The sequence below is a fragment of the Onychostruthus taczanowskii genome, unplaced genomic scaffold (assembly GCF_017590055.1).
Source record: "Onychostruthus taczanowskii isolate IOZ18803 unplaced genomic scaffold, ASM1759005v1 scaffold21, whole genome shotgun sequence".
Classification (NCBI taxonomy): domain Eukaryota; kingdom Metazoa; phylum Chordata; class Aves; order Passeriformes; family Passeridae; genus Onychostruthus; species Onychostruthus taczanowskii.
This window is the reverse complement of record NW_024499351.1, coordinates 4,291,304-4,312,939: the sequence shown is the minus strand read 5'-3', so window position 1 is coordinate 4,312,939 and position 21,636 is coordinate 4,291,304. Positions and strand designations below refer to the sequence as shown.

Sequence of the window (21,636 nt, the reverse complement as noted above, 5' to 3'; positions counted from 1 at the left end):
CAGTGATCCTAGAAACATAGAATCATAGAATGATTTGGATTTAGATGTTAGAGATCACCTAGTTCCAGCCCCACATGCCATGGGCAGGAACACGTATCACTAGAGCAGAATGTCCAGAGCCCTATCCAACCTGACCCTGAACACTTCCAGGAATGGGGCATCCACAGCTTCTCTGGGGAACCTGCTGCGGTGCCTCACCACCCTCTCAGCAAAGAATATTTTTTTAGTATCCAATCTTAACCTGACATCTTTTAGTGTGAAGCCATTCCCCCCTACCCTGTCATCACACCCTCTTGCAAAGTCTCTCGCCATCTTTCTTGTAGGCTCCCTTCAGGTACTGGAAGGCCGCAGTGATGCAGGTATTCACTCTGCTTTTCTGCAGCAGCATTATTCCCTGAGTATTCAGCCTGTCAGCGGGCTCCACAGACTGCCTGGCAGGCTTTTTGCTCTGATGTTGATGATTCCTGTGGAAGAGGAATTTAGTACTATGTTTGATTGCTCCAGCCAAATGTTCTTCAAACTTTTTTTTCCCCCTGGCCTGCCTAATTATATTTTTTCATTTAATCTGCCAGGTTTTATGATCCTTTTTATTTTCTTCATTTGGATACAGCTTCTGCTTTTGAATGATGTCCTCTCAATTCTAATAAACTCTTTTACTTCCCAAATCTTTAGCTTACTGCTCCATCACACCTGCTTTTTTTGTTTCTCAAGTTTTTCCTAACAGGCAGTGTGCATTAGAGCTCTGCTTTTAGTAGAATGTTCTTTGGTATTCCCTGTGCCATCTATGAGGACTTTGTTCTCTCAGAAAACTCTTTTAGTTTCTTTTTAAACAATTTCCCTCCTTTTCATGTACTTCAGTTTCTTAAGGTTTAGCCCAGTTGTGGTGGCTTTTTGATCTTTGATGCTCCAAAGAGTATATTTGATCTAAGTATGTTGTGATCATTGCTTTTCAGTGGTAGTTTTTCTGTGAGCATTTGAACCAGAACCTACATAGTCTTTACTGTCATGACACAAAGTATTTTGAAATCCTGTGATGAAAAAATTTTAAGGTGATAAGGAGACAGCTCAGGTACATGTACCAGGGTCAAGGGGATTGATTTGAAGGCAAAATTGTAGAAGAGTTTTAGGAATATATTTTGAAGTATTCAACTGTAATGGAAATTATCAGAGATCAGGAAAGAGGGTAGTGGTATGGAGATGGAATGACTTAGGCTAATATCACTGGAGAAACAGATCTGGGCTCAGTAAGATAGGATAGAGTGACTTCAGGCAGTATTGAGAACAAGCAGAGGAGAAGAAATAATGGACCAGGAAGGCAATTTTTGGTAGCAGCACTTAGAGTGGATTTGAAGAGTACTCAAGGAATATTTTGGTTGGATGGTGTGGCATGAGGAGATAATATGACCTTTCTCCATACTAATTTGTTCATGCAAACAAAGCTGCCTCTATGCAAACTGGATCAACATCTTGAAGGCATTTGGAAAAGTGGGCCCCGTCTGAAGGAGTTCATATATTAAAAAAAGATTCAAACCTCAGAAAATATTAACAGACTAATGTATGAGAGAAATTAAGGATTAGAAGTTGTGAGCAGTGCTGATGGTCTTGAAAATATACCAGAGTCCTGCAATGCTATATTAATTGTGCCATACTGCTTAGAAGATCCTCCAGGAAAATTAGCAGAAGAACCTCAGGTCAAAATTGTAGCAAAAGGCTAATCCTTCAATTAATCAAATCATTGCGGGTGAACTTTTTTTACGCAAAGGGAGCAGGTAATTTTGCATTACTGTTTTGCACATGTAGGCTTTATTCACTGAGGAAATGTAATCATCAGTCCAGGCAGTGCTTTTCTCCTTGCCTCCCAGACGCTAGCTTAGAAATAAATGCGTGCAGAATGGATGTGTGTGGTAGTAGCTATATTCTTTCCCTCTGATTTATTTGGTTCCATACACGCTGAATACATCAGGCATTTGTTTAAGTGTTTCTTTCTGGGTAACTGGACTGGAGGAATATTGAACTTGGTATAATACGAATCTCTCAATAAATAAAAAGTCTCCCACTAAATCTCCCTTTATAAAGGCTGAGAAGAGAGATCTGTAGCATTCCACCTGCGTATGAATCGATTTCAATCAGCCTTTAGGAGGTTTCAGGCTGTGTTAGCTGTAGGATAGCACAGCACAGCAGCGAAAGTGCCCTCACATCCCTTATTGACAGGTTTGTTATGAAACATGGAATATTTAGATTGAGGAGATTCATCCCAGTACTGCAGATGCCCAGCCCCGTTATCTTCATTTCGAGTCTGCTCTAATGCTATCCCCAAGCACACCAGCTTCCCCCCCATATGCAACAGGACACTGACTTCTCCAGACAGGCCTTTCCTGCAAATGAAGTAGCTCTTTAAGGCCGGGACACTGAGAGGGATATTTTCTGGTAACTTTTTTTAAGGACAATTTCTGTATTTAGGAAAATGGGCCAACTTTTCCATTTCAGAATCCTCTGATTCACATACGGGCAAGGTGAGAGGTTAGAGGCCTCATTGTTAATGAGTGAGGCAGCCTCTGATTTTTACACTAATTGAAGCATTTACATTTTTCAGCAGAACTAAAATGCAAAACTAACAAATTCCTTGGAGATTTATAACCCCACAATAGATTCTCCTATCCTCTCTCCCTTAATTATCCCAAATTATCTGAACTCTCATGAAGAAGAAAGAAATTAATATTAATATTCCATTTAGAATATACTGTAAAATGCAGTAGAAAATGGAGGCAATAATAATGATAAAGAGGGTAACTAAGATGATTTGGAATATATAATCTTTCTTCTCTTCATTGCATCTTTCTTATACTAGAGTAAGCCAGGAAAGTAAGCCAGTCTTGCATTCATTTAGCAAAGCAATTTTTTTTTCTGCAGTAACTTCCAGTGTATAAATAAAAGCTCAGTAAAATATTGTTCTGCCCGTTAAATGTAATATTTTGGCTCTGTGCCTTGATCAGAAAAAAAAATAGAGATAAAAGTAATTGGATAACTCTTTTTGAATAGTGTTTGTACATGGGGGGCAAATATACACGTGTGACTCATCACTGGAGAGTAGACAGGAAAAATAACTAGAAGAAAAGAGCAGCTATAAACTGAGCATGAACTGAAGCAAAAATTATAGTTTAAGTTGAAAGAAAGGAGGAAATTACAGTTACCAGAAGAGGAAACAGTGGGGTCAAACTAATCAAACACTGCAAATGTTGAATTTGTGTCTATGGACCACAAGCCAGAGAGAGAGAGAGAGTGTACTTGCATGAAATCGGCAGAGAGGTGCCACAGAGAAGGGTGGAAGTGGGAAAGGAAGAATCTCTCTTCATTGGGATGGTGAGACCGAAGTAAATGGTGAACGTCCAACTGGCCTCTGTTGTGAGTTAGAGGTTTGTAATTGGCCTTTCCTGCTCCGAGATGGCCGCCAGCCGCTGTGCCAAGTTCTTCATTCCCAGCTCCAGGCATTGACTATAGGGCTTCCACTGCACTGGAAGTTTGTGGTTACAAGATCTGAGTGGAGGATTGGTTTAGTTTAGGTTTACAAGTGTCCTAAGATGAAAAACAGCCTTGCGAAGTGGTCCTTGATGGTGGGATATCATTCACACTGAATGTAAAAGTATGGCCAAGTTCAGCTTTAAAACTGAGAGCATGTTATATGTCTCCTACATTTTGTTCTGTGTGAATTTGTTCAGTGTATCCAGTCACTGAGAGAAGTCAGGGACTTTCAAAGGACCCACTACTTGTGAGGGTGTTGGCTTACATACACCTGCCTTGGTGTTGCACTGTCAGCTATGATTAAAACCATATTGTCCCATGAAGTAATGTTTGATTTATTGGACAATATTTTGTGTCAAAACAGTAGCTTTTTAAAGGTGGGAGGGATAAGAAGTAACTCTACTCTTCTGTGCTTATAGACACTTTTCTTCTCACTGTCTTAGTACAATGTTAGCAAGTTGCTGTAAGAATGGAAGACATCAACTACAGTGAAGGCCATTTGCAAAGCTGTTGCATAAGGCATTGCAGATTGGGCCTGAGGATGGATTTTAGGTGAAAAGACTGTCATATTAAAAAGAAACAAAACACTAACAATAGGGAATGATACTAAAAATAGTGAAGAGACTTGAGCTCAGCTGTGAATTTGAAAACCCATTTTACTGTTTCTTTTTAGCTTGAAAATAGCCTTTACTGTTTTTGTAACAATTTGCCTGCTTTCTTTTGTTTGGTCAGCTTTCAGAGGCTCAAGACATGTTTGTGATAAGTACTAAGGCATGGAGAAATGTTTAGAAACTGGTCATGGTCAAGATACAATCCAGCTGCTTGGAACTGTGCATCACTGCACAGAGTGGTGGTGCTGTGTGTATGAACAATTGTAGTGCAGCTGGGGAATACTGTGGGCTGGATATTTTGGGTTCATTTTTGGTATAGAGCTTCTGTGAAAGGAACTTGTGTTTCTCAGCCTTCTCCAACAAGACAAAATATTTGGGAAGGAACACTAGGTCTCAACGAAGTGTTTTGTTGTTCTGTTCAATATAGCAACATTCAGTCTCAGGAAAAGCAATTTTGTGATCCTGACTCCTTGGTTTTATTTAAAAGTCAGAAAAACCCCCCAAATCAATGCAAAACTCATGGTTAAGGATGTTCAGAGTAGCTACAGGTTTTTGGTGTGAATGTGTATTTTGAATAGTTACTAGCAATTTGTGACCTTTAAACGTAATGGAATGGGGAAACTAGATTTTATTTCATTTAGTTAGATGTAACAATCAAGAACACTTGCAATCTACCATTGAGAAACAGTAATGGGATTGATAACGTGGACCACAAGCCAGTTTTTTTTGGTTTTTTTTGTTTTTTTTTTTTTAATCTAGGCATTGCTGCAGAATTTCTACATCAATTTGTCTAAGAAAATTAACCAGAACACTTAGCCAGGACTTTGCTATCTGTGAAATGAATATGATAATCCCACATTACCAGCCTGTGACAAATCCATGAATATTAGTTGCATGTATTAAACAGTTTTAGATAAATTTTTTTCTCTTCTTCAGTTATTTCAAAAAATAACTTTAGAAAAACCTGACTAAATATATGAAAGCTATTACATTACACACCTAATATAAATTGACTGACACATTCTAGACTGTTGAATGTTCCTGGATGAGAAATTAAAGTAATTTGTTTAAATTATTGAACAACTGGTTGCCCAAACTATCATATGACCAAAGATATCTCTTACTGACTTCATGATCACTGAAAATTTCTGAAGCAGTCATAAGAAATTATGCATCTTAGTTACATTCCTCATTAATTTTTTTCAGTAAGTAAGACATATGAGACTAAAATGACACAATTTGAGTATTAAAACTAGAGTTTGATTTCCAAATATATTTTTTATGCAGCAAAAAATTTTATGGATTTTTTTCTTCATCATTTAATGAGTAGCAAAACATTCTGCAGACTGCCACAGAAGAAAGTAACACATACAAAAGGATGAAGAAGGAAATAGAAGAGCACTTGCTATAAATTGAACAAAATAAATACAAGGTATCTATGCATGCTTTTTATTTCATGCCTTTTTCTCTATTACTTTGGTTAGAAAGAAATACACTACATTTCTTCATGGGAATTAGGATAAGACACTGAATTCCAGATGCTACTTGGTATTTTTCTTAATTTGGAAAAATAAGACATGTGGGGGTTTTCCATTCTTTTTTCCGTTTCCTTACAGTTATCTCCTGTGCATCACATATTAAATCTGCAGTGGTGCTCATTTGCAAGAAGAGTGCCACATGTGAGTGCACGATGGTCTGATTGTGAAAGACTTGCCTTCCTTCCCCTTTCCAGAGATCCCAAAAACGCATTTGTCTTACACTCTCTTTGCTATGGGTGTTACTAAATGTAAAGCACTTTGGGATGTTCAGCTGTATAAAGTATTGCCATTGAAATGTAAGCTGTTTTTCTGCAGAAAAACACAAAAGGAAAGAAACCCAAATAAACAGCAACAAAAAGCAAATGAAAAGGTTTCCAGGGATAAAACTGTGAACACTGTTAGATAAATAAAACATTAGGAAGAAGGGAAAATACTTCCGGAAAACAAATCAATAAGATTAAAAAAAAATTATTTGAGAAAGTTGACAGGCTTGCAGAAATTTCTAGCTTACAAAGTATTTGCAGAGAGAAAATATGATGAATCAAGACACTATCATCAAAGTAAAAACCCTAAGTATTAAAATTTTAACTCTAACTTGTAGAGAGTCCAAATCTTTTTCTCTGTGACATAAATTTGCACAGGCAGTAGAAGCTTCCAATTACAGAGTTTCTCCTGTATTTTACATCCTTGGAGATAGTGTTTGTCCTTTTGTAAAATGAGTGTGAGATTCTGTCCTTTCCAATTTATGACTTCTACATGACACATTAGGAACTGAAATTATTTATAAAAACAGAACAAAAAAAAAGGTTAACAACTTATTGATGGATAGTCCTACATATCCACTACAAAAGGACACTTTTGCCATGGTGAAACAGTGAAAGGACTTATCCTGAGTTGTCATTCAGCCATGGACTAGACCCTAGGTATTCAGTCTTTCAGGTAAATGCCCTGATAACAAAGCTGTAGAAATATAGGCATAATAATGTATTTTTTTCTCTCCATTGATTCTAGTAGTTTTTGTCCAATGCAACAGAATAAGGAGCCACATGGAAGCCTTCTGTTCCCCAACCCTTGCATTGCTAAGTAGCAGTCCGAGAACAAGTATCACCATATCCAACTCCTCTTTGCTTTTTTTGGAAAGTTAACAACTGTCTAAATCCAGGAACACTCACCTGCTCCTCCTTCCATCCAGGTTGTTTTAGGAAGTCACAGTTCTACCTCCTTGTAGCCTTCCTCATAAGAGGTTCCCGGCCCCACATGATCTTCTGAAGGAACTTCTCTGTTGGGAAGGCAGTGTTTGAAGCAGGGCAGAGGCACATGCTTCTTCTGGCTCCAGTTGTGCTGAGCAGCTATTTTTAAATTTTTTCTCAATTGAAAGTTTCTGGAAAGTAAGTAAAACTCTGACCAAAACAGTTTTGCTTTGCTAGAGATCTGATGTTTGCTGTACACATATTTTCCTGATAACTTAATAGCCCCACAGGAAAAAAAAAAATCAATAAATGTTCTCTATTAGACTTCTAACTTTGTTTCAGTCTCCAATGATGGTTTCTCATCAAAATTCATGTTCTGAAGGTCGTGGGTTTGAGTTAGCTTTTATAGCTTTCCCATACCAGACCATATTAACTCCTGTTATAATCTACCAGTCTATGCTGAACTGAAACTCATGTGATGATGCCTTTCTCTTTACAAAATGTTCATGCTTCTCAAGTTTGGATTGTTATATGTTGAAGGACAAGGAATAACAGAAGTGTGAATTGCCTTTTAAATTTTTGGTTATACTCTGCATTTTATTTATTTATGCTAAAACATCTCGAAGGCATCAATTCACTTTCTCTTAGCAGTATCATTTGATGAAAATTGTGTCTTCTCCCTGGTTTAAAGGATATATACCAACAAGCATTTCCATGCCAGATGTACTTCAAAGTGAAAAGTAAGGTTGGACTATTTTTTCATGTTTTGCTTAAACTTACTCAGTTTGGGTAAACTGGCTCTCCTGACATTTGATAGTTTGCTTCAGTAATGCTGTGCACTCCCACTTTTTTAGTGGGTGTGTGCAATGGTTTAGGGAAGACTTGAAAAATTCTGAATGTTAGTTTTGCATTTCCCTTTTGTTTGGAGAAATAACCTGGTGTATTTGTTTTCCTGAAACATATATCTACATGTTAAGAATACACATCTCACACAGTTGCTTTTCTTCAGCCCTAGACTGAAATGCAGTAGGAAGGTGGGATAAGGCCTCAGCTAGTTGCAACTAAAGAGAAAGAAAGAAATGCACATGTACCATTAAAATCTGGATCCACAGAAAGTAGTTTTTTGGCAGCTTTATTTTTGTCAGTTTCTAACAACTATCTTATTTAATCTGATTGTGAATAAGGGGAGAAGATGTACTGCCATGAATGCTAGTGCATGGTGTAAGCTCCAGCTTTCAATATTACTTCCATTATCACAATGGATCTCTACTGGCCTGATTTGCTATCGTCCTTATAGAAACGATAAGACTAAAATGGTTCTACCTGTCATTCACTGATGTGTGAATTGACAATCAAATGATTGATCAATTTCTCTGTGCTTCAATAGCTACTTTCATCCTGATTTGCTGTATAGAATGCTGCAGTTTCAGCTAAGTTTTCTAAGGGGTAGGTAAAGTAAATTAGGCAATTAGACATAATCTTAGATTTAAAAATTGAAAACCCATCAGCATCTCTATCTTGCAAAGAAAATACATTTCAAAATCTGAAAATACGAATCTTTTGTAAGGAAGAAATATCTTCACAATAGAAAACTCCTGTAGTCTTGGCATTCTGTGTGTGAATGGCTTTCATGAATTTCTAATATATTTTTCTTTTGTTCATTTTTTCAAAAAAACTTTGGACTAGAAGCTTTTAAGAAAGCTTTCTCCTTTTTAAGAAAGAGAAATTTTTAAAGTGGAGCAATAGGAAGTGCTAAATATTTTATTAGTGATTTGTGATAACATGCTTTTCCTTTATTCCTATAATAGAAAAAAATCATGACAGCAAAATGAAGAGGATTAATGTATGAAAATGTATTGCATGGCAGCCTCTGAGTAATGTATTTATAAACAGTTTCTTTTAAAAAGAAAGTATGTCAAAATAGATTACAAGAAGACTAGGAAATTATTGTAGTCAGATCAAACAGAATACACAGTCCGTGAGTTTTTTTCTGTAATGTCTGCTGCATCCTGACTGAGATCACCCAGTCTTCATCTGCTTCCCACTCTCACAGGAATGTGGTGTTGCTTTTGTTCACCTCTTTGGTTTAAAACACAGTAAAGTGAGTGACTATCTCAAGAGTTTAATGTACAAAAAAATGCTTCATGATTTAAGTGAGGTTTCATCCCAAATCACTTTTCAGTTAATTTAGTCCTTTTTGATGTTGTTGGTGAGCTGTGCCCTTCCTCGTCTATAGGCATTCGTTCACTTTTAAACATTAATATGAACTGAGCTGTATGTTCTACATAATCGGTCAAAACTAAGGAATAATGAAGAGCTGCAGAAACAAAAAAACCCCTCCATAACCAAACACCCAAATATAATGATAAAAACTGAGACAGAAACCATCAAAATAGAAAAGTTGAGGCAGACAAAGGCTGAGTAATAGTTTTGACAGGCTGACTGGAAGCCACTGTGCTTTAGGCTGTGAGGGCTTCATCCAGGTTTTACTGGTGGCAGTAGAATGGCTTCAGCAGGCTTTGATTCAAACCCAATTCAGCCAATTTATTGAATGATTTCTTCATTTTTGTCACACCAGTCTTGTTGCTGAGCAGGAATGAGGAAGAAGGGGACAAGGGGAGGCCAAAGGAAAGTTGACCACACAAACGTAATGTTGGAAGCATTAGACTGCATGGGGTTGTTCAGCCTCCACAAAGAACCAAACTTATTCCCATGGAAACCAATGTTCAAAGATGAATAAGTAGCCTGGCTCTCAGCAGCTCCTTTTCCTTTTTTCTCTTTTCTTCTCTCTTGGGATGTTTTGTTGTTGTTTTTGGTAAAGAGAAAGAAAGAGTCTCTTCACCTCCAAGCAGCTTGAGAAAAGACTGGCAACATTCATTCCACTAATAAGGTGTCAATTAATGCAAAGAGGAATGTCCTGGATTTCTCAAAGAGATGTATTTTTCAATAGGAGCTAGTCAAGATGTTGATGAGGTTTTGTTTCCTCTCTCTTTTTTTGTTTTGTTTTGTTTAAAAGGAACATAAACTTTCTTGAAAAAGGGGGCTGCTAAACTGGTGTTGTAAGTCTGCCCTCACGTGTTGGATTTTAACTCTTCAGGAGAGAAAGTGTAAGTGAGCTCAGAGAAATCCACCAGATGTATTGTGGCACCACCCAGTACAGATACTCAGGTCTGCTTTTTTTTAGTATTATGGTTTGGATACTGATGTAGGTGTAGTAATGGATTACATACACAGGAAGTACACAGAGGCATGCACTATCCATTTAATGTAGCAGATGTGGGTCGTTTTCATGCCTACACTAAGTAGATAATGAATTCAGAGGGAATGTTACAGGGCTGTTGCTGATGGTCTCAGTGTTATAATGTGTTGCAACTATTGACTGATGTCAAAAAAGATGAAAGGTGGGCTGAAAAGCACAAGGATGATCAACCAACTTTTAATAAGTGAGGAAGATAGTCTCAGAAATCTGAAGGAAATCCTTTGCGTTTGGCTTCTTGTGAGGAGGGTTTCTGAGAACAGGAAATGTCGTAGGATACAGCGTCATGTGGGAAATGTCCAGTGTGAGTCAGCGTGAATCAGTGCTTAGATGGGGCACAAGTGCTTCTGCAGGCTTTGGATCCAATGAAGCCAGGTTTCCTCCAGGCTTCCACCTGGGCCAACTGATCTGATGTCTCTAAAAGTATCAGTGCCCACTGAATTTTTGGTATCACTAGCATCTACAGAAGAGCTTTTCCATCCAAAGGAGGACCTCTTCTGTGTGGAACCTCTGATACCTAAATGATGATGTCATGCTGCAGCCTTTCCTTTAGTAGGGAATAAATTTCTCCTCTCCAGACATCTGTTTCTGTAAAATTTATAACAACATAATGTATGTCCGTCTATTCCACTTGGCTGACATCAGCCAGTAGGCTCAAAATTATTGGGGAAACCAGCCAGAAAAAATGATTGCCTAAGCCTCATTTCCTTAGGAAACTCAGCTAAAAAGTTAATATTAGCACTAACTTGTGGATTGGAGCTACCACTGGGGGAATGCAGCACGGCACTCAAGCTGTGTATGGCCAAGTGCAGTCTGGTGCGTTGCTCCCATTGTACTTTTGCTGTAAACTTTCTCCTGGGCCCTGTTGGCAAATAAACCTTCCTCCAGCTTCTGTGTGGGTGAATGGTCACAGCAGAGTCCTTGGCAGGGCCAAGAGCCTCACTGCTTCTCAGTTTACCCACTGCTTTTTTGGGGTGTGGACACCTGCTCGCCAGAAAGAGATAGAGACCACACATCCATTTAATCTGGGTTTTCCCTGGCCTTCTGCACATTTGGGATCTGCACCCAAATCAGCAGTATGCAGTGGTTTTCAACTCCTGTTACTGAGTAATTAATTTCCGTGGCATTAAAAAAAAAAATTCTTTGAAAAGACCTGCATGTTCTTCTCCTCCTGAATATATGAGTTTCAATTTGGTTTAATGAATCTATCTGGAGTCCTTAAATTGTTTTTTAACTTACTCTTTTAAAGTTTTGTTATTTCTTTCTAGATAATGATTCATGGATGTGGAGTTTGAGAAATGTGTTTTCTGCTGCAGTGGGGGTAGAAACCTGGGTCTCCATTTCTTCACTGCTGTCTAGGGTCTTAATTTTTATCAGCATGGTGCTGTTCTTGCTGTATATCCTCTCCTCCCTCCATTCTCTTTCTCAGCACAGTGCTTAATAAATTGCATTTATCTTTTCAGAATACTGAAATGATAATCTCTGTTAAAAAAAATCCTTAAAACCCCATCACATTTCAGAGCATTTCACAGCAGATTCTTCCTTCTCCATCTCCATCACACATGGTCAGTGATAGTTACCTCACTGTGATCCCTTCAGCTCCCAGCGTGTTTAAGAAGTTCCTTATATGCTAAGAAGGGCACACAGCCAAAGCTGCTTGTGCTGAGATTTTTTTCTGTGTGAATATGAAGCAGGGCAATGGCATTGTAACAGCTTTGCAACGTGAGCTCATTTCCAGGATTCTCTTTTATCCTGAGGCGATGACCTTTCTATTACCAGCCTCTCTGAAAAGGAGTACAACCACGTCTTGTCTGTGTCTTCTTGTTTATGGTTTATATGGGGCTCAAAGTTCTGCCAGAAACTTAATGCCATTTTACTGCCTGGTTTTACATTCTGTCTGTGATGTACTAATTATCAGGGTGTGACAGAGCACTTATTTCCTATCATAAACCAGGGCTGTTACCCAGGAAGGAAATTTTGTTTGAGTCATGAAGTCATATAACAATATGAAATATTCTCTGAGGACCATATTCTGATCCTGTTGACATTGACAGGAATGTTGGTTTTGTCTTCACTGTGAGAGCCACATAATGAAAGACAGGGCATTTCTATGCCTGCTTCTATTTTATTTTTTGAGAGCCAATTCCCCACAGCACTGTCAGCACTGGGCAGTTGTACACCTCAGCTGAATACCTGGTGCAGCACTAGCAGGGGATACTCAGTATGCTGGAGAGCCACAGTCTTTGTGGATGTAAATTAGTGTAGCTCCTTTCACATCAGGGGCAGTGCACTGCTTTATATTATGGGGAAGTCTTGCTCTCAGCTTCAAGCTGCCATTTCCTCCCGTTTTAGGAGGAAAAAAGCAAAGAGCCTGCACTTTTAATCCATTCCTACTAAGGGGATGATGGGAGGAAAGAAATAAAACAATTTGGAGACTGTGCAGCAGTTTCCTAGTTCCCTGCTTGTGATACACAGTTAATGCCCATGACTTAATGGGAATACGCTCGCACTCAGCCACACTTGCCTAGGGCAAAAGAGACAATGAAGTATTTCTGCTTATACCATCGCAAGGCTTCACTTGAACAGCAGAAGCACAAGGAGAAACCAGATTCAAACCAAGAACAAGGGTGAAGAGAGGGCAACTTTCCTCCTGGCCAGGGCTCTGAACGCTGTGCTGAGCAGCACTGATTGTTGGGCACCTGTGCATCAGGTTCGAGCATTGTGCTGCTGTTGCTATCAGTTTTTCATACATTCACTTGCTGATGGCTATTTCTTCCTCCTCTGTAAGGAGGAAGAGATGGTAAAATTTAAGCACAAGAAAGTTGGTCTTTTCAGACAATTCCAGCAGACTATACAACCAACAGTGTTCAGAACATGTGTGATATTACATTATAGACATGTCTGGTTGTAAGAGCAGAATTCAGCCCTGAACTAATTTACATGATTAACATGAAGATTGAATGTCCCACCATACTTTTATAGAACTGAAATGAATATTTTGATTTACATTCTAACTCAGTAACTTTCCTGACTGTTATCTTCCCCCTTCTCATCCTCCTCCTGAAGAAAAGAAAAAAAAAAAAAAAAAAGAAGGAGAAGAAACATTTTCATCTTTAACTTTTATCTTAAGTATCTCTTTCTGATCTTCTGCAGACTGAACCCTGACAGTTTTCAATGAAATAGATGACCCCTTCTCTTCCACATATCCCATAATTTATTGGCATCTTGCACCTGTCAACTGCCACAATTTCTCGCTCTGGGAGCATGCTCCTGCTCATGTAACCCATCTTTCCTCATAACTAGAGAGAGCTACAGGTGTCAGTTAAGCCATGAGTATTTCTTTGATCTTTCCTAGATATTTTTAATTGGAATTTTTCTTCCTAAAGGTTTTTGCTCTAGAGTAGAGCAGCATTTTGTTTTCATTAAGCCTGGAGCCCAAATTCTGCTGGTGCATCAGTGAAAAATGGAAGTGATTCGTCTCATTTCAGGAGATCACTCTGACTTGAACCTTATCCACAAAATAGTTTTGGTCTCCCTTTCATCTTCCATTTCTTTTTCAGAAACAAGATCCCTGTTTATGAGTAGCTCTTCAAGGAGTGCTTCAAATCCACCCCTTATTTGTGAAAACACTCAGATAGTTTCCCAAATCAGGAATATAGAAAATATTTACTTACACAGAAAATACTCACTTCTCTATCTGGAAAATCAGGTATACTGAAAAAAAAACCAGATACTTAATAATTTTCTGTAGAGCTGATATACCCTTTGGTGGGACAACAATCCTTTCTAACTGGTGTTCTGGAGCTGAAATGGAAGATAAGAGTTTAAAGCACACATTACTGGGAAGACCATTTCCCTGTGCTCTCCAAGAGGCTCGATGTAGTCACTGCGGGCTTCCTCTGCACCACTGAAATTCAAACTGAAACTGGCCTCATCTCTATGTCTTCTTTCAGAGATTTTAATAGTAATAAATCCTAAAAAGAGCATTTTAAAACTAACACCATCAGCCATAGCTGACATTTTAAACAGCTCTCTCTGGATATCTAACCTGATAACTTTAATTTTTGATTCTGACCCTTCCTTCTCCCTCTGGTTCTCCTGTCTTTGCAAAAAGGCTCTGCTGCCTGTGTGAAATGTTTGGAGAGTGTCTGTGTTTCTAAAATAATGCAGTACCTGTGAAAGGTTTCCAAAAACTCTGAAACCATTTCTGCATATATATTTTTTTTTATTTTCTTATTTTTTTTCTTTTTTAAATTTTTTTTTAAATTTCTTGGTAGTGCTTTCCTTTCTGTGCCAGAGTATTCATGTTGAGGCACAGCCCAGACCATCCTGTTTCAGGCTGTCTTGTGCTGCAGCCAGTGATCCTTGTACTTTCTGCCCTGCCTAAAATACCCCTGAACAGCACTGCAGATCCAGAACAAGCCCTCTGGGCATCCCCAGCCCCCAGTCCCGCATCCCTTACCCACCCCAGCTTCTGTCCTTCCACGAGTCAGGGGGACCATACAGCATTTTCTCCCTCTCCTACAGGAGCCATTCAAGGTAAATATGTGTATGTGTGTGTGTACATGTATGCATGTATATTTTAACTGTCTGTGTAATAAATTTCTGTCTCCTTTCAGTGTGACATGATACAATTTTGAAAAGTTAGAAATTGGTTCAACTGTATTTCCCTGTCCTTTAATACCCCTCATACATCAGGCAAGGTTCCTGGTAGTGCATGTTTTCTCATCTCAGCCTATTGAACTATTGTCTTTAATATATTTCTTGCAACATCTCTTTGGAAGTACATGTTTTAAAAATGTAAGGAGGATGCGTGAGCTTTCTGCTATGTTTATTCAATTCTCAACCCTCCAAACACTTGAGAATTCGAATTATTCAGCTAAGCTTAATGAGGCTGACTTGGAGTGAAGTTATGTGCATAAAAGTCAAGGATAGGAGGCCTTGATGTTATGCATTTTTAGGTGGTTATGGGGTTTTCAATATTAATGTTTATTACTGAATAGTCTGAAGGAGAACTCAGGCTGTACCTTTTCATCAGTGCTAGTTACTTTGCTGCAAAGGAGCTCCTTGGGGGGTGTCTGGAATGCAGAAGTTTGCTTGTGGAAGCACTGCCATCTGTCAGTGCAGATCTGAGGGCTTCGTGTCAGCCACTCCAGGCTCAAACCTCGCCAAAAGCTAAAACTGCAAGCTCTGTGTAGGTTTGTGACACTAACCTTTAAGCTCTCAGAATGACGACTTTCCCTTTGCCTCCTTTTCCCAATTAGTAGAAAGGGAAAAACAATTTTGGATGTTCAAAAGGTCAGCATGAAGCATCGCAGTGCTGTACTGCAATCCCTAACAAAAACCACAAAGAACTGGGTAAGAAAATTAGACTAGACTAAAAGCCTGACCATTTTCCCACTCCAGCTTGTTTGGGCATTGAAGGTTGGTTTGAGTTTTTGGTTTTTCTCTTGAACTGTCTTTGTCCCTCTCTTTATATGATCCTGAAGAATGCGAGAAGGCCATTTGCTTGAGGCCTTTGCAGTTTTGGGCAACGGGACTGCAGGAAGGACTTCTGGCCTCAGGCTGGAGATCTGAAGAAGACAGGTTCCCATACAGCTCTGGAGAAGAGATTGTTCAGATTGTCTGGCAAAGATGCACATGAGCGTGGGGACATTTAGTGCTGGGGACCAGAGACTCCTCACAATTAATCTTGCAAGCTTCTCTGGGCCTTTATCCTGACCTCATCCCTGCCCCCGTTCATAAGTATAGGAAGAAAAATTCCTGTTGAATCACCCTAAGGATATGTTTAGAAGAAAACGAATCTTTTTTTCCTAGATGTGCCCTTTGCTTTGCTAAAGCAGCTGCTGGTTAAGGCCAAGTGCCATCCTAGCCTTTCCAAGTAGTAGATTTTGCTGAATGCACCTGTGAGAGCAGAGGAACAGGTACCTTTTATTTTTGTAATGATTTTTATTCTGATTTTACTCAGGCCTTCAGCTGTGCATATTTGCATATCTGTCTTTACAATTTTGAGCTGGTAAAGGGATTTGGTCAGAACATGCTGACTGCAGGAAATGGAAGCCTTTTTTTTCAGAAATATCTCACTTTAATGAAGTAAATATCATGTTATACTCAGATCATTCCCACAAAGTTGAGTATTTGTCCTCTACAGCATTGTTTTGGGTTTTACACCATGTTGTAATATTCATACTACAATTATAAAAAATGCATAGCCATCAAATTGCTTTTGGAATATTCTATTTCACAGTAAAGGTATGACATTTTTGATTTTTTTATCCTCATTCTCCTTGAAGGAATATTGAAGAATCTGAGAATTCCCCACAAAATAAAAATTCCAGCTTTTAATTAGCTTTACTAAAATAAATGTCATCCACAACTAGAACTATGGGATTTTGGAAATAAAGTCCCACCTGTTTCTTCAGAGCATTTTTGTGGGAGAATGAGAAGTGGAAGTACAGGAGAGGGAGGTATGCCTGTTGGTGATTTAAAACAAAAGCAGGACCCAATTTTATCTATAAAACGCTCCCTGATATGAAACAGCTGTTGCCTCTGAAGCCTTCTACATATCTGTCAAAATCCCCAGGGTCCTTTTTTTTTTTTAACCTATATTGTATCCCCGCTGCCCTTGAGATTCTATACTACAGCTACTTTCCTCACAATGATTTGATAAGAATATCTGTTTTGGACCATGTCAGTGTTAGAGAATTGCTGTCAAGCATCAAGAGATGCTCTCTCTCTCCCCCTGAGGCTTTAAAGATGCTATTCTAAAATTAAAGTGTTTGGTATAGATAAGATGCTTAGGGTTATAATGAGGTCAAGAGTTGCTGGCAGTTTCCAAGAAGATTTTTTTAAAAATAAGTTGATCAGACCTCTTGTTGTGGTTATTTCCCTTTTTCAACAGAGAAATATAGCCAGATCAGGTAGAGAAACAGTCAGGAAGAGAAAGGTTTAGAAAAATATTTGGAGATTATTCTGATTGCATTTTCTGATGCAAGTTGCCCCATTTTATTATGCTGGCATCCTCTGCAATGCAATGTGACATGGAATATGTGATGTAATAAGATATGTCCACCAAAATGCAATGTGCTTTGTTTTAGTCAGAATATATTAATCCACTTACTGAATAATTGACCCAAAGAGATTCTGTCAAACAGTATTAAATTATTCACTGGATTTCCAAACCAGCAGGCAGTGTCCTTTAAATATTTAAGAATAATGTCAAATAATTTTCCACACCAAAATTATTCCTTTTTTGTGTTTTTTGAGGTTCCTTGGCTGTTCTCTGCTGTTTAAGGAGGGCAGGATAATTAAATAAAAGCCAGTGTGCCTTTCAGGTGCTTTCTCACCTAGCAGCACCCCAGAAGGGGAAGGAAATGCTCACCTGGTTCAGCTGTCAGACCTAGCCAGATCCATTAGCAATTTTTATGCCTCACCCGTGCCATTTTTAAGGAAATCCCACACTCTCCACATACCCGTACCTATAATTTCACCACGTAGCCTGTTGCCTCAGCAGTGAGTTACCCCAGAGAGGGTGCAGCACAGAGGCTGTCAAGTGTCCTGCTATTTCCTACCCTCAGGCCTCATAGAACCTCACTAGGTGTGCATTATGAGATAACAACCTTGCCGGATCAATTTTGGTGTGGAAAATAGGTTTCCTTAAAAAAGGGACACCAGTACAGCAGCATTCAAGTTCTACCAATTACAGTGTCTGACACCTTTCCCCTTGAAGGCTGCATGCTGAACGAGTGCAGGGTATATTTCTGGCTTGTTTAAAAAGGATGAGGACAGGCATCTGATAGCTTACCTTAATTATTCCATTTCCTCCTCCCTATATACATTTCCAAAATCTAATTATAGTGCTCATGGCCCCTGCTATCAGCCAGTACCCAGATTAATATAAAGCCACGGGAAGGACAGCTACCTCCCTTCACGCTTTCCACAACATTGCAAATCTATTCCAGCAGTCTTTTGATACTAATATTTTGATACATTCATCATTGTGTTAGCATCAGCAGTGAGCAATATTTACAGTCTCTAAGCTCTTCCAGGACCAACTGTTCATATTACTCCTGTTAAGTCCATTCAATTTTCCACCTAAAATACCACATTTATCTAGTCAGAGCTTGACATCTATTTTCGGGGGAGGGGGGAGGGGGGTTGCTTTCAATAACAAGTTTTATTTAATTGTATGTTTTGCTTCTCCTAAAGAACACACTAAGGCAATCTGCTACGTGTTGTCAGTCAAGCAAGATGCACTTGCCTGCATCTTGGGGTTTATTATCTAGGACCTGATATGGGAACATTTTTGCACATATACATCTGTGCTTGTTGAGGTGGAATTGCTTATCTGCTCTGTAGCTTTATTTGGACTGGAATTTGCTGCAATGTCCTCACAAGTGCAGGAATGTTGTCCAGGGTTATGGTCTGTGTGCAGTCAGGGGACAGCAGGGAGCCCTGCTTGATAAGATTGCTATTGCAAGCCACAAGTATTGTCACACTGTTTCTTTCAGTAAACAACCAGACTCCAAACACAATAAATATTTTTTGTCAAAATAAAGTAATGATTATTTTGCAACTGCTCTACCTTAAAGGCATTTAAATCTGGCTTTGGAGGACAGCAAACACTATGATTCTGCTCAGTCACAGTGAAAGTAAAGACCAAATGGAACGAAAAAATATATAAGATCCTCTTATCATCATCATCATCATCATCATCTTCTTCTTCTTCAGACAAGGGAGAAAATTATGGAAGCACTAAAAATAAACTTTGCACCTCCTGCAAAGACTTATATAGGTCTCTGAGCTTTAAATTCCAAGACTGCCATGGACATAATGGATTTCAATGTTCTGGCACCTTGGAACAGCAACAACTAACCAAGACTTGGCCAGAGAATGTACTGCTCCTTTATTTTGCCTGATGGACTCCCCTGCTATAATCCCTACTTACTGCACAGGGAAATCTACCCCCAGAGCAAGAGCTTCTTTTGGTATAGAACTGACACCTTTTTCTCACACTTCCTGCGAGCAGGAACACCACGGTTTGTGCATGGTACTGATGTGAAAAGAGCATATCCAAAACTCCTGTTAGCAGACACCACATGCAGCAGAGATGATGGATGGAGATAATTGGGAAGGAAGTCGCTGTTTTATGAGAAATTCTACATTAAATTTGGTTAAATGGAACAGGAAGAAAGAAACCCATAGTAACTTCCAGAAAAAAAAAAAAATAGGGTCATACCAAAGGCTTAAAAGAATCAAAATCTTTGATTCTAGTTTCAGTCTTAAAAAAAAAAAATCTGTATAATAAATGTACACATTTAAAGGAATTAAAAGCCATAAATTGAAGGAGAAACTATTAATGTTCTTTTTAAAGAAATGACCTGCTAGAGAACTGTGATCTTCCTTGGACGGTTATTTTTTCTGTGCTCCAGGTTTCACTTGTTTGCAACCTTTTCCCTTGTTGGTCTATGATGCCTCAGGTGGGTCAAGCCCAGATTTGTCCCCCAGCATGCTGTTCATACTGCACCTGTTAAACAGGGCAGCACAGAGCAATGGCTGCTCTTTTGAGAGGTAATTCCTCAAGCAGCATCCACCACTGTGGAAGATCAAGAAGCTAGGACAGGAGGTGACCATGTCCCAGGGACCTGCCCCAGAGAATATGTCTTCCTGCAGGATCTAGTCAGGTTGGAGGCTCTCCTGCAGACACAGCAAGGAGAGAAGGAAGAGAAGGGCTGGTGGTCTGTATATGGTTCCTTTACTGTTCCTATGGGTAGAGGATTACAGGTGCTGTGCAGACACCCTGCTCCACCAATGGAATGGAAGGGGAATTTCTCCTCTTCAGCACTGAGGGAAAGTCCTGGGGCTAACAGACGCTATAACCTTGCCTCAGTGGAATTCTTACATGTGAAATTCTGTCTTGTTCTGAACACAGAGATGTGGAATGCTTTCCTCAGATGTGCAGCTAATGGCTATTAGAGCTAGGGTAAAAACCTTTCCCTTCAATTTCCACTCTGAAGCAAGACTCAGTTTCTCCCTATTGCAGTGCACGTGGCAGTGTCTGTGGTGTGCCACTCTGTTGGTAACCTTCCCTGCGCTGATGGACATTACTGTACAGCTCACACAAAGCCAAGGAAATGAGTGTGGAGGACTTGCTCTGCCTTGGCTGCCATGCCAGCAGGATGCTGACATGTTGCTGACTGTGTGCAGTCCTGCAAACTAAGCTTTTTGGGAGTAAGGCTGCCAAAGCTTTACAGAAAAGCATCTTAAACCTCAGGTGCTGCAGCATCATCAGGCAGGGTAGTGATGTGCTGGAATGTGCTCTGTGTGTGTGTGTGCGTGTGTGCTGGGGGCTAACACCAGTGTGAAGCAAACATCTTTTGAACGAATTGGTGCCAGAAGGGACATGCACAGCATCCTGAGGCAGCCTCAGCGAGACATCCGACTGATTAGATATTGAGGTCAGGCGCTGAGACACCAAGGTCGTGCCACGTCCTGCTTTTCTCATCCAGCTGGTCCCCGATAAAATAGCAGCTGGTGAGACCACCAATCAGATAAGGTGGCAATTTTCAACAGTCTCAAATTATTGTTGCAGCCAGGGAGGTCCAGATAAGATCAATGAGGTGCTGGAATGATTTAGCCATTTCTGATTTCTCCCCCATACCTTTTTTTTCTTGTTCTTCCCTCTGAAGACAGACAGTCATGTGAATATGAAGACAGGGAGAGCTCACAGAGTCCCTCACCATCCTCAGAACAAAATGTGAGGGTTGATTTATAGGATGGATTACTTGGAAATGGTAATTCTTTGCTCTTTATGATGTTTTGTCGGAAGGTGCAGTACCCTCCAGTCAGAGCAGCTGGATTGCACTGAGGTTTCTGCAAAAGGGGTGAGAGAAGGGGGGTGGTGGTGAGTACAGAAGCTCCTCTAACACAGCAGTTAATAAGACACCAGCACATTAATCATGTGACAGATATTGAATCTAACAGGGGAAGGCAATAGTTTTTTAAAACAGACAGTTAAGCTACTACCTGGTAGAAAAAGGCTGACTGAACAGCACAGGTTTTATGCCACTATTTGCAATTAGAGTTATTTTTTATCCTTTTTTTCTTTTTCCCTCCCTGTTTGAAAGTCTTAAAATACCTTTTCAGACCTGTGAGAAAATAAGAGATAAACCGTTCAGGTCTGTAACAGAGGGCTGCACAGTCCTTCCCCCTTGACCTGCTGTACCCTGGGCTACACCTTCGGTGTTTACACAGAACACTGCTGTGGTCCCTCTGCTGGGCTGTACTGACAGGGCTTGACATGGGTGAAAGACTCCTGAGGGTCATGGCACAGAAGAAAGTCCCTGATGCTGTGATACAGCCAAGACAGACTAGAGATTAAAAGAGACATGATTATCAACTTCAGCCTAGAGATGTGGCTCTATTCTTCCGTGTGATTCTCCAGGCAGCTTTATCCTACCAGATCAGGCCTCTTTTATGACCTCCTGCCTGACTAGAAGTGGCAAAGTGGGGGAAGAACTGGG

The 21,636-nt window shown here is 39.6% G+C and overlaps 1 long non-coding RNA gene across 1 annotated transcript in view; it reads left to right on the top strand.

Moving 5' to 3' along the window:
* Positions 1-21,636, top strand: part of LOC121335863 — a 60,382-nt gene that overhangs the window by 14,531 nt on the left and 24,215 nt on the right. The window contains exon 3 of the long non-coding RNA XR_005952660.1: positions 14,818-14,824. This is a non-coding gene — a long non-coding RNA (uncharacterized LOC121335863). The remainder of the gene's footprint in view (positions 1-14,817; positions 14,825-21,636) is intronic.